This window comes from Heptranchias perlo, chromosome 1 (assembly GCF_035084215.1).
Source record: "Heptranchias perlo isolate sHepPer1 chromosome 1, sHepPer1.hap1, whole genome shotgun sequence".
Classification (NCBI taxonomy): Eukaryota; Metazoa; Chordata; class Chondrichthyes; order Hexanchiformes; family Hexanchidae; genus Heptranchias; species Heptranchias perlo.
Genome location: NC_090325.1, coordinates 31,084,520 through 31,096,788, shown reverse-complemented (window position 1 = coordinate 31,096,788; position 12,269 = coordinate 31,084,520). Strand labels below are relative to the sequence as shown.

At 43.2% G+C, this 12,269-nt stretch overlaps 1 protein-coding gene across 1 annotated transcript in view; it reads right to left on the bottom strand.

The window, feature by feature from the left end:
* The window catches only part of ctif (CBP80/20-dependent translation initiation factor), a 208,317-nt gene that overhangs the window by 177,960 nt on the left and 18,088 nt on the right, over window positions 1–12,269 (bottom strand). The window lies entirely within an intron of this gene.

Genomic DNA, 12,269 nt, shown 5'->3' with positions numbered 1-12,269 from the left:
ACAACTTTACTGGGTTAAGTCCCTTCACGGGAGATTTAACCAATACATGGCAACAATTTGCATTTTACACATTCACCGGTGACAATCAGCACCGATCATTGCTTCTCACATTCCTGAGGTTGGCTTTTGAGACACGATAGCTCAGTTATCCTGTTCGTGCTCTGTCATGTTACATCACCTGTGCTGGGCAGGACAGATTACTTGTCATTAGTTAGAAAATGGGATTTAATTGGATTCAAACCACCCTAAAAGCTTTCACGAGACATTTTCATCTGAGGTACTTAAATCATTAATCACATTGCTGTGATTATTGATTTTAGTCACACTGCAATGACCATTTTTGTTCAACCAAAATTAACAATTTTAATTACATCCCTGTGAATTATTAATTTTTAATGGCACATTTCAGCTACCAGTTGAAATCACACTAGGAAGAACTACTTGCCTTACAAAAGCTTCTGCCACAGTCAGAGCCCAGTCGACTCTCCCATCCGGCTCTCTTGCTCTCCACCAGTGACCAGTAATCTGTCTCACCAAGGACGGAAACCATTTGGCCAACAGCACTTACGCAAAAGAAACGAGTCACAGTTAAGGTGATCTGTGGGATGTCTGATCCATGGTGATTTTTAAATCAACACGTTGACAAGCAGACACTGACTGTCTGTATAAAACGCAGACTGTTGGCATGTACGAGATGGGCCAAGGACAGCTTTTAGATGGGGAATATCCTGCAATGTGGTTCTGGTATGCTGGGACAAGGACCAAGGTGCAAGACATGTGGCAAACAGGTCCTGAATCTCCATGAAATAGGCCTGCTGTTTGAGTGTTTCTGGGCAAAAGGCAACAGCTGTCTCCTCAACAGTGGAAGAATCTGATAGTTGAAGTGTGAATTTCCTATCAATTTTATTTATCAAAATCTTTTTCAAGGCTGCCATTAGAACAGGAGTGGGCCATTCAGCCCCTTCAGCCTATTCCACCATTCAATTAGGTCATGGCTGATCTGTATCTTAACTCCATTTACCTGCCTTGGTTATATATCCCTTAATACACTTGCCGAACTAAAATCTATCATTCTCAGTTTTGAAATTTTCAATTAACCTAGCCTCACCAGCTTTTTGGGGGAAAGAAAGAGTGTTCCAGATTTCCACAACCCTTTGTGTGAAGAAGTGCTTTCTGACATCACCCCTGAACGGCCTAGCTCTAATTTTAAAGGTTATGCCCTCTTGTTCTGGGCTCTCCCACCTGAGGAAATAGTTTCTCTCTATCTACCTTATCAACTCCTTTAGTCATTTTAAACACCTCAATTAGATCACCCCTATACTCAAGGGAATACAAGCATAGACTGTGCAACCTGGCCTCATAATTTAACCCTTTTAGCCCTGGTATCATTCTGGTGAATCTGCACTGCACCCTCTCCAAGGCCAATATATCCTTCCTGCGGTGTGGTGCAATACTACAGATGGGGTCTAACCAGAGCTCTGTAAAGCTGTAACATCCACCCCTCTGTATTCCAGCCCCCTTGAGATAAAGGCCAACATTGCATTAGTCTTTTAAATTATTTTTTGTACCTATCCACTAGCTTTTAGCGATTTCTGCTCATGGACCCCAAAATTTCTCTGCTCAGCCACAGTTCCTAGCTTCTCACCATTTAGAAAATACTCTGATCTCTTTCTTAGGTCCAAATTGGATGACCTTACACTTGCCTACATTAAAGTTCATCTGCCAGTTTTGCCCACTCACGTAAACGATCGATGTCTCTTTGCTCCCATCTACACTATTTGCGATGCCACCTAGCATAGTGTCATCAGCAAACTTAGATTTTCAGCTATCTATTCCTTCATCCAAGTCATTTATATATAGTGAAAAGCTGAGGCCCCAGTACAGGTCCCTGAGGGACACTGCTAGTCACATCCTGCCAATTTGACGACATACCCATTATGTCTAATTTCTGGCTCCCACCTCCTAATCAATTTCCTATCCAAGCCAATTGGTTGCCTCCAATTCCACACGCTCTCATTTTTGTTAATAGTCTCTTGCGTGGAACCTTATCAAATGCCTTCTGGAAGTCCATATAAATAACATCGATATAGACACTCCCTTATCTACCACGTTAGTTACTGCCTCAAAAAATTCAACTAGGTTCGTTCGACATGAATTACCAGTTACAAAGCCATGCTTGCTCTCTCTGATCAGCTCACATTTGTCGAAATGCTCAGTCACTCCGTCCCTAATAACAGATTCTAGTAACTTCCCCACAACTGATAATAGACTAATAGGCCTATAATTTCCTAATTTATCTCTGGTACCCTTCTGCCAAGTGACATTGGCAGTTTTCCAATCTAAGGGGACAATTCTTGAATCAAGAGACTAAACAAAGGGATAAAATATGCAGGGCTGTGGGGAAAGAGCGGGGGAACGGGACTAACTGGATTGCTCTTACAAAAGAGCCACACAGGCTCAATGGGCCAAATGGCCTCCTTATGTGCTGTAACCATTCTATGATTCTAAGCATCAACAATTTCCTCACCTACTTCTTTTAATACCCTGAGATGGAAACCATCGGGTCCTGAAAATTTGCCTATCCTTAATCTCATTAGTTTCTCCAACACCTTTTTTTTTGGTTAAAATGGACCCAGTCTGTTCCACCCTTTGATTTATTTTTATTTTTCCTTTCATCTCTGGTACTTTAGCCACATCCTCTACTGTGAAGACTGATACCAAGTAACTATTTAGTAAGTCTGCCATTTCTTGATTTCCAATTACAGTATCATCTGTGTCTGTCATTAATGGGCCCACATTACTCTTAACCACCCTCTTAATATATCAAATATATATTAATGACCTGGACTTGGGTATGGAGGGTATAATTTCAAAAGTTTGCAGATGGCACAAAACTCAAACGTAGTAAAGAATGTGGAAGATAGTAACAGATTTCAGGGGAACATAAACTGACTGGTGAAATGGGCAGACACATAGATGACATTTAATGCACAGAAGTGTGAAGTGATACATTTTGGGAGGAAGAATGAGGAGGGGCAATATAAACTAAATGGTACAATTTTAAAAGGGGCACAGGAACAGAGAGACCTGGGACGAACATACACAAATCTTTGAAGGTGGCAGGACAAGTTGAGAAGACTGGTAAAAAAGCACATGGGATCCTGGGCTTTATAATAGAAGCATAGAGTACGGCAAGGAAGGTGTGCTTAATCTTTATAAAACACTGGTTAGGCCTCAGCTGGAGTATCGTGTTCAATTCAGGGCACCACACTTTAGGAAGGACGTCAAGGCCTTAGAGAGGGTGCAGAAGAGATTTAGAATGGTGCCAGGGACGAGTGACCTCAGTTATGTGGAGAGACTGTAGAAGCTGGGGTTGTTCTCCTTAGAACAGAGAAAGTTAAGGGGGAGATTTGATAGAGGTGTTCAAAATCATGAACAATTTTGAGAAAGTAAATAAGGAGAAATTGTTTCCAATGGCAGAAGGGTTGGTAATCAAAGGACACAGATTTAAGGTGATCAGCAAAAGAGCCAGAGGCGGCGGCATGAGGAAATATTTTTTTTAAAACGCAGCGAGTTGTAATGGTCTGGAATGCACTGCCTGAAAGGGTGGTGGAAGCAGATTCAATAGTAACTTTCAAAAGGGAATTGGATAAATACTTGAAGGGAAAAAAATTACAGGGATATGGGAAAAGAGCAAGGGAATGGGACTAAGTGAATAGCTCTTTCAAGGAGCTGGCACAGCCACGATAGGTCGAATGGCCTCCTCCTGTGCTGTGTCTACTATGATATTTGTAAAAACCTTTACGTATGTCCTTGATATCCATCACAAGTTTTTTTCTCATATCCTCTTCTTGCAGCTCATGCCACTTTCTTTGTATCCCTTCGCTGTTCTTTATATCTCTCCCAGTTCACAGGATCTCGACTGTTATTTACTTTAGTGTAAGCCCTTTATTTTGCTTTCATACCATCTCTCACTTACTTTGATCAATTATGTGTTTAATTACACACTTGGAGCTCTTGCCCTTCAGCGCTATGTACAGGTCATGTATTCTATCAAATGCTTCTTTGAACACCCACTGTTCATCTGTAGTTTTATCTGTTAATAGTTCTGCCCAGTCTACTGTGGTCAATTCTTGCCTCATCCCTCCAAAGTCAGCCTTACCTACATTTAAAACCTTGGTTCGTGACTCACCCTTCTCCCTCTCAAACTGAATATTGAATTCTATCATACTATTGTCACTGTTAGCTAGGTGTTCTCTTACCATTAGACTATTGACTAATTCAGGCCCATTACTAAATTGAAGATGGCCTGTTCTCTTGTTGGTTCAAGAACATATTGTTCCTCCCTCTCAGGACCATCAACGAGCGCGTGCAGCAAAACATCGTACAAACTGGTAAGTGATACGGACAGGTTAAGTGAATAGGCAAGAAGGTGGCAGATGGAGTATAATGTGGGGAAATGTGAGGTTATTCACTTTGGTAGGAAGAATAGAAAAACAGAATATTTTTAAATGGTGAGAAACTATTAAATGTTGGTGTTCAGAGTGATTTGGGTATCCTTGTACACGAAACACAGAAAGTTAACATGCAGGTACAGCAAGCAATTAGGAAGGCAAATAGTATGTTGGCCTTTATTGCAAGGGGGTTGGAGTACAAGAGTGAGGAAGTCTTGCTGCAATTATACAGGGCTTTGGTGAGACCTCACCTGGAGTACTGTGTACAGTTTTGGTCTCCTTACCCAAGGACAGATAAACTTGCCTTAGAGGCGGTGCAACGAAGGTTCACTGGATTGATTCCTGGGATGAAAGGGTTGTCCTATGAAGAGAGATTGAGTAGAATGGGCCGATACTCTGTAATTTAAAAGAATGAGAGGTGATTTCATTGAAACACAAAAGATTCTGGAGAGGGCTTGACAGGGTAGATGCTGAGAGGCTGTTTCCCCTGGCTGCAGAGTCTAGAACAAGAAGTCATAGTCTCAGGATAAGGGGTCGGCCATTCAGGACTGAGATGGGGAAAATGTCTTCACTCAGAGGGTTGTGAATCTTTGAAATTCTCTACCCCAGAGGGCTGTGGATGCTGAGTCATTCAGTATATTCAAGACTGAGGTCAATAGATTTTTGGACTCCAAGGGAATCAAAGGATATGGGGATCGGGCGCAGAAGTGGAGCTGAGGCCAAAGATCAGCCATGATCTTACTGAATGGCGGAGCAGGCTCGAGGGGCTGTATGGCCTACTCCTGCTCCTATTTCTTATGTTCTTGTGGCACATAATAGTACAGCTGCAGGGACCGAGGACCATTTTCTGCTGATGTCCCTGTCTTCCAATTGAAGTCTCTTGACCACCACTGAGAACATTTTCAAGATGGCTACCAGTGACCTCAAGAGACTGATTTTAACAGTATGTTTGCATTACAGGTACAGTGTCTTCATAATGACTTTCTTGAACTATCTAAATCCATCATCATGTGACTTGTGTACTTCAAAAGTAACGTGTGGCTTTTCTCGCTTCCAGACAAAAAAAATGTGTCAAAAACTTTTTCAGGAAGACTGAGCCCGCTTAAAAAGGAAAATTTGTAGTTTAAATCAGAATCAATTAACTAAATAACGAGGAGATCTACTTCTTGGTGGCCAGACCATAACTAGTGTTCAGTCAACATATGAAACAAATTTCTCATAGGATAACAATTGACCATTTTGTGATGCGAGGGCTGCCATCCCTCCAGATTATCCTGGAGGCTCCAGGAATTAAAGATTAACCTCCTGGACATTGCTGTGAGCAATCTGGGAGAAAAGTGAAAAGTGCGTTTTCAAAAAATGTTTTTTTTCCCCCCCAGTTTTCTTTGAACACTTTCATGTATTAGTTTAAAAAATATTGCAGATGGGAAAAAAGGCTGTTTGACTGGGCAGGCTGGTTGGAGGAGGGAAGTCATGTGATGAAATCTCCAGGAATACAATGAACTGGCCAACTCCAGCGATGCAGCATCGTGTAAAACCCTTAAAACCAGGACAGCACAAAGCCAAGAGCCAAGAGGGAGATGAAAATTGTCTGTATTCTAATCCTACTCCTACCCCTTTAAGATAAGTGGCACACCTAATTTAAAGTAAGTGATTTCACTTCAGTCTTGCCTGAGCAATTTGTTTTAAAAATACTAATTTTACAGATTCTGGTTCAAGTCTCACTCCCACACTGTCCATGATTTTGGTCACACGGAAGGACAAATGTTTCTTCCAATGATTGGGGGGTAGGGGTGGTGGAGTGTGATAAAAATAATGAGGGAGAGGGCCTCACACCTGGACAGTCTCTGGTGCCACCTGGCTGCCAGCACAGATGGCATAGGCTGCACATCAACCCTGGTGGATGAAAAACTGGGATAAAAATACAAATATAAAATGTCAACCTCACTCAAACACCCCTATAAACTCAAAAAATGTTGTTAAAGTCTCCGTTAAAAAGGGCATTAATATTGAAGTTTACAAGTGTTCCACAAATCTGCCATTTGCGTTGTCTGCACATAACAATGCCATGATGAAAATGCTGTTGAAAAGTCTTGGCTCTTAATTCCACAAAGTGGTGATAATGCCCCATTTTATATCATTCCATGATGCCAGTGCATGTGCTGATATAACCACAGGATGATTTTTAGCACCCTTCTAAGCATCAGTTTATTAACTGCCCAAGACTGTTCAATTGAACATACGTTAATTCCAGCAGTTCTTTAAACTAACCTGTTTTATTCATACAATTTTGCCCCTCTGAACAGCGTCAGAGCCATCATTTCGGAGCCAGAACTCAAAATGGTTAGCCTATCCAATCATGCATTTGGTACAAGACTGCTATGAGTTTAAAAGGCAAGAAAAAAGATCATAAAACATTGCTTTAAAACAGATCTCAAGTCTGGAAATTTCTAATGAGTATGCTTCATGAGTCATTCAGCCAAAGTAGGCCTGAGTTATTACATCAAAGGCACGATATAAATGCAAGTTGTTGTTAATGAGTTAGGTTCTGTTTATAAGATACAGCTTATAGTGAACAGATCACAGCCAAACAAAATTACAGACCTTTTAAATGTATTTTAAATAAAGAGCAATAGACATCAGTGCATGTGGAAGCCACACAGCCTGCAATGTGGAATAATTGAAAGCTGTAGCTGTGCCCTATAAACCCTTTGTATAGTGCATATTGTAATATGCATTGCACATCCCTTAGTATGGTTATAATGTGTTTCAGACAGACTTAAATGTGAAACTGCCAGCAGCAAAAGATGCAGCCTCAAGGCTCCCTTTTCCAGCAAAGGTCATGATGATGTGTTGTTTGTGACGAAGACAAAGCAGTCCATCCATCATCACCCTAAACATCCACTCTCTCCACCACCAGCGCACCGTGGCTGCAGTGAGTACCATCCACAGGATGCCCTGCAGCAACTCGCCAAGGCTTCTTCGACAGCACCTCCCAAACACGCGACCTCTACCACCTAGAAGGACGAGGGCAGCAGGCGCATGGGAACACCATCACCTCCAAATCACATACAATCCTGACTTGGACATAGATTGCTTTTCCTTCATACTCGCTGGGTCAATACGTTGGAACTCTACCTAACAGCAATATGTGAGCACCTTCACCACACGGACTGCAATGGTTCAAGGCGGCTCACCACCACTTTCTCAAGGGCAACTAGGGATGTGCAATAAGTGCCACTGATATCCAGCGAATAAATAGAAGAAAAATACCAGTGCGAAGAAAAAACTTGAAAAATATTTCAAACGTTTGCATTTCTTTAACCAAAGATGCAAAAAGTTCACCCAGCTAACCACATTATACCAAATGTAAGTGGGGTTGATTACTTGATCAAAATAAAGGCCGCAAAAATAAAACAAAACCACAGGATACCATCATAATGAGGCTGGAATTCACCAGCAGACCCTCCAATGATTCATCCTACTGCAGGTTAATTTGTTTCAAATCGCATAGTGGGCCACTCTCTGGGACTGTAAATATTTAGAGACATTCATAACAAAAAAAAATTTAAATTACACATTGCAGACAATCTTCAAGTGTATGTCCGAGACTCTCTCCACACATTTGAAAGTTTCTGAAAAAAAATTAAGGTCAGCTGTTCAGTGTGATGGGACAGAAAACTCTTGTAGTTCACAGCTACAGAGCTAATAGGTCAACAAATATAGAAATCCAATGACTGCCAGACAGAAATCTAATGTCCACAGGGAGCCTTTCACGATCTCCGAGCAGACTCTCTAGGGCCCAGGGACGCTGGGTTTGAAAACCTATGTTCCAGACCGTGCATTATTTTGTATCTTTGAACATTTTAAGATCTTTACAAACTTCCAGAGAACCTCCTGCTATAGCACTAATTGTTCAAGTGAACCACATTAAGATGGAGGCACCAAGGCATTGTCATTAATAAGCTACTGCATTCTGTATCTTTCCATGGGATCGCAGAGTTACCTACTATAGAGATGCCAAAAAGTTTTAAAATTTCACCCCAGCATGTTCCAGGTACACAAAGCCCTCAACAATAAGTCCGGACCCCATGAAATCTCATGGCATCAGGTCAAACATGGGCAAGGAAACCTCCTGCTAATTACCACCTATCGCCCTCCCTCAGCTGATGAATCAGTCCTCCTCCATGTTGAGCACCACTTGGAGGAAGCACTGAGGATAGCAAGGGCACAGAATGTACTCTGGGTGGGGTAATTCAATGTCCATCACCAAGAGTGGCTCGGTAGCACCACTACTGACCGAGCTGGCTAAGACCTGAAGGAAATAGCTGCCAGACTGGGCCTGCAGCAGGTAGCAAGAGAACCAACATGAGGGAAAAACCTACTTGACCTCGTCCTCACCTCGCACAGATGCATTTGTCCATGACAGTATTGGTAGGAGTGACCAACACACAGTCCTCATGGAGACGAAGTCCCGTCTTCACACTGAGGACACCATCCAACGTGTCATGTGGCACTACCACTGTGCTAAATTGGATAGTTCAGAACAGATCTAGCAGTTCAAAACTGGGCATCCATGAGGCACTGTGGGCCATCAGCAGCAGCAGAATTGTATTCCAGCACAATCTGTAACCTCACGGCCCGGCATATTCCTCATTCTCCCATTACCAACAAGCCAGGGGATCAACCCTGGTTCAGTGGAGTGCAGAAGAGCATGCCAGGAGCAGCACCAGGCGTACCTGAAAATGAGGTGCCAACCTGGTAAAGCTACAACACAGGACTACATGTGTGCTAAACAGTGGAAGCAACATGCTATAGACAGAGCTAAGCGATCCCACAACCAATGGATCGGATCAAACCTCTGCAGTCCTGCCACATCCAGTCGTGAATGGTGGTGGACAATTAAACAACTAACGGGAGGATGAGGCTCCGTGAACATCCCCATCCTCAGGGATGGCAGAGCCCGGCACGAGTGCAAATGATAAGGCTGAAGCGTTTTTCTTTATTCGTTCATGGGATGTGGGCGTCGCTGGCAAGGCCAGCATTTATTGCCCATCTCTAATTGCCCTTGAGAAGGTGCTGGTGAGCCGCTTTCTTGAAACGCTGCAGTCCGTGTGGTGAAGGTTCTCCCACAGTGCTGTTAGGAAGGAAGTTCCAGGATTTTGACCCAGCGACGATGAAGGAACAGCGATATATTTCCAAGTCGGGATGGTGTATGACTTGGAGGGGAACGTGCAGGTGGTGTTGTTCCCATGTGCCTGCTGCTTCTAGGTGGTAGAGGTCGTGGGTTTGAGAGGTGCTGTCGAAGAAGCCTTGGCGAGTTGCTGCAGTGCATCCTATGAATGGTACACAATGCAGCCACGGTGCGCCGGTGGTGAAGAGAATGAACGTTTAGGGTGGTGGATGGGGTGCCAATCAAGCGGGCTGCTTTATCCTGGATGGTGTCGAGCTTCTTGAGTATTGTTGGAGCTGCACTCATCCAGGCAAGTGGAGAATATTCCATCATACTCCTGACCTGGAACCTTGGAACTCCCTACCGAACATTACTGTGGGAGAACCTTCGCCACACGGACTGCAGTGGTTCAAGAAGTCGGCTCACCACCACCTTCTCAAGGGCAATAAATGCTGGCCTTGCCTGCGACGCCGACATCCCATGAATGAATTTTAAAAATGTACTTATTGTAGGTGTTGGGGGAGGGGGTCCAATTTCAGCACCAACCCCTTTTAAACCCAGAAGTTCAACAGAAGCAGTTATTTCCTTAAATGGAATTTAACTTTTATTTAACTGACCAGATTTACACACACCCACAGCAGAATAATCTGACCTGTTCCGGTTAAGTGCGTAAGCAATAAGAGCACAGAATGCCAATAGACCAAAGTTCCCCTCCTCCTTGAAGAGCATGCTTTTTATACACACAAAAAGTTAACACATTAACTTGACTTCTCTGATTTCATAAGGACCCTGCCTGCAGTTGAAATGGTAACAATTAAAGATGTCATGTTGACATACGATATAAGAAATTGACAGGCAGGAAAAGACCAACTGATCCATCAAGCCTGTCCTACACCATGATGGCCGAACCATCATGGCCAAACATTTCTCCCGCCCCTCTGACCTCACCCGCACTTTGTTAAATCTGTTCCAATAGTTTAGCAAGGAAACTGCAAAATCACTTTTGTTTTAAATAATCTAGTTTATTTAGCCTCATTAATATGTGGTAAAACAAAACGATGAAATTAAGTTTGCAAATTAAAATAAAAGCAAAAGACTTAGAGTACTTTCAAAGCAGTCCAACTTAGTTACAAAATGCATATCAAGAACTGTGATCTATTAAAAGTGACCATCGACATTATATTTAATACAGCATCAGCGTTATCTACTTTGGGTCTGTTAATCTTCTTTCCCCATCCCCAAATTGTCTCTCCTCCTCTCCTGAAGCCACTGCCTCATGTTGGAGTATGGTTCCATCAGTGCCAGCCAAAGTCTGGTATCTCACCTAGATCGTCACTCTTGTCTGTGCTGCCAAGACAGCAAATGGAGCAGATTATATGATTACGGGGAGGGGTGGGGGAAGAGGAGAAATCATCACAGCTGAATCCAATCCGGCACTCATTCTGTGCCACTGACACAGCAACTCCTTCTGATGCAATTTGACCCATTGTCATGCTCAAATGAGTAAGAAAGAAAGCTCGCCACATACTTCTTGATGAATTAACGAATAGCACAATAAACAGTGCAAGAGTTTACTAGGATGCTACCGGGACTTGATGGTTTGACTTATAGGGAGAGGTTGGATAGACTGAGACTTTTTTCCCCTGGAGAGTAGGAGGTTAAGGGGTGATCTTATAGAAGTCTATAAAATAATGAGGGGCATAGATAAGGTAGATAGTCAAAATCTTTTCCCAAAGGTAGGGGAGTCTATAACGAGGGGGCATAGATTTAAGGTGAGAGGGGAGAGATACAAAAGTGTCCAGAGGGGCAAATTTTTCACTCAAAGGGTGGTGAGTGTCTGGAACGAGCTGCCAGAGGCAGTAGTAGAGGCGGGTACAATTTTGTCTTTTAAAAAGCATTTGGACAGTTACATGGGTAAGATGGGTATAGAGGGATATGGGCCAAGTACAGGCAACTGGGACCAGCTTAGTGGTATAAACTGGGCGACATGGACATGTTGGGCCGAAGGGCCTGTTTCCATGTTGTAACTTCTATGATTCTAAGAGAGGGGAAGAGAGAAAGAGATCGAGCACTTGCGATACACACAGATAGAAAGCGAGAATTGGAGAGATGAGCATGTGTGACATACAAGAGCGCAAGGCACAGAAAGAGATGCAAAGAATGAGCAAACAAAACAGCTGGAGAGAGAGAAAAAAAAGAGTCCATGCAAATGAGAAAGACAGTGACAGAGCAAAAAAGACAGTGGGAGAGACAGAGACACAGAAAGTAAAGGGAGGGGGGAGGCAGCCCAGGGCAGGGGAGGTCTAAAGTTTCCTTTTGGAGCTCTCCTGCTCCCCCTGCCCATAAGAAAACCTAAAACATTTTTAAACTTACCTCACTTCCTTGATGCAGCTCCCGGCAGGTTTAGCTGTCCGCTCAGGCCTCGGACTAAAATTGCAGTCGGCCACCAATTATGTTATCGACGCCCGATATGCACATTTAAAGCAGGACCCCGCCACCTTCTCGTGGGTGCTCTGAGCGCCTGCTGAAAACAGCAGGTTAAAATCCAATCCGACGGGATCCCTGGGTGTTTTTTTAAAAATTCATTCATGGGATGTGCGCGTCGCTGGCGAAGCCAGCATTTATTGCCCATCCCTAATTGC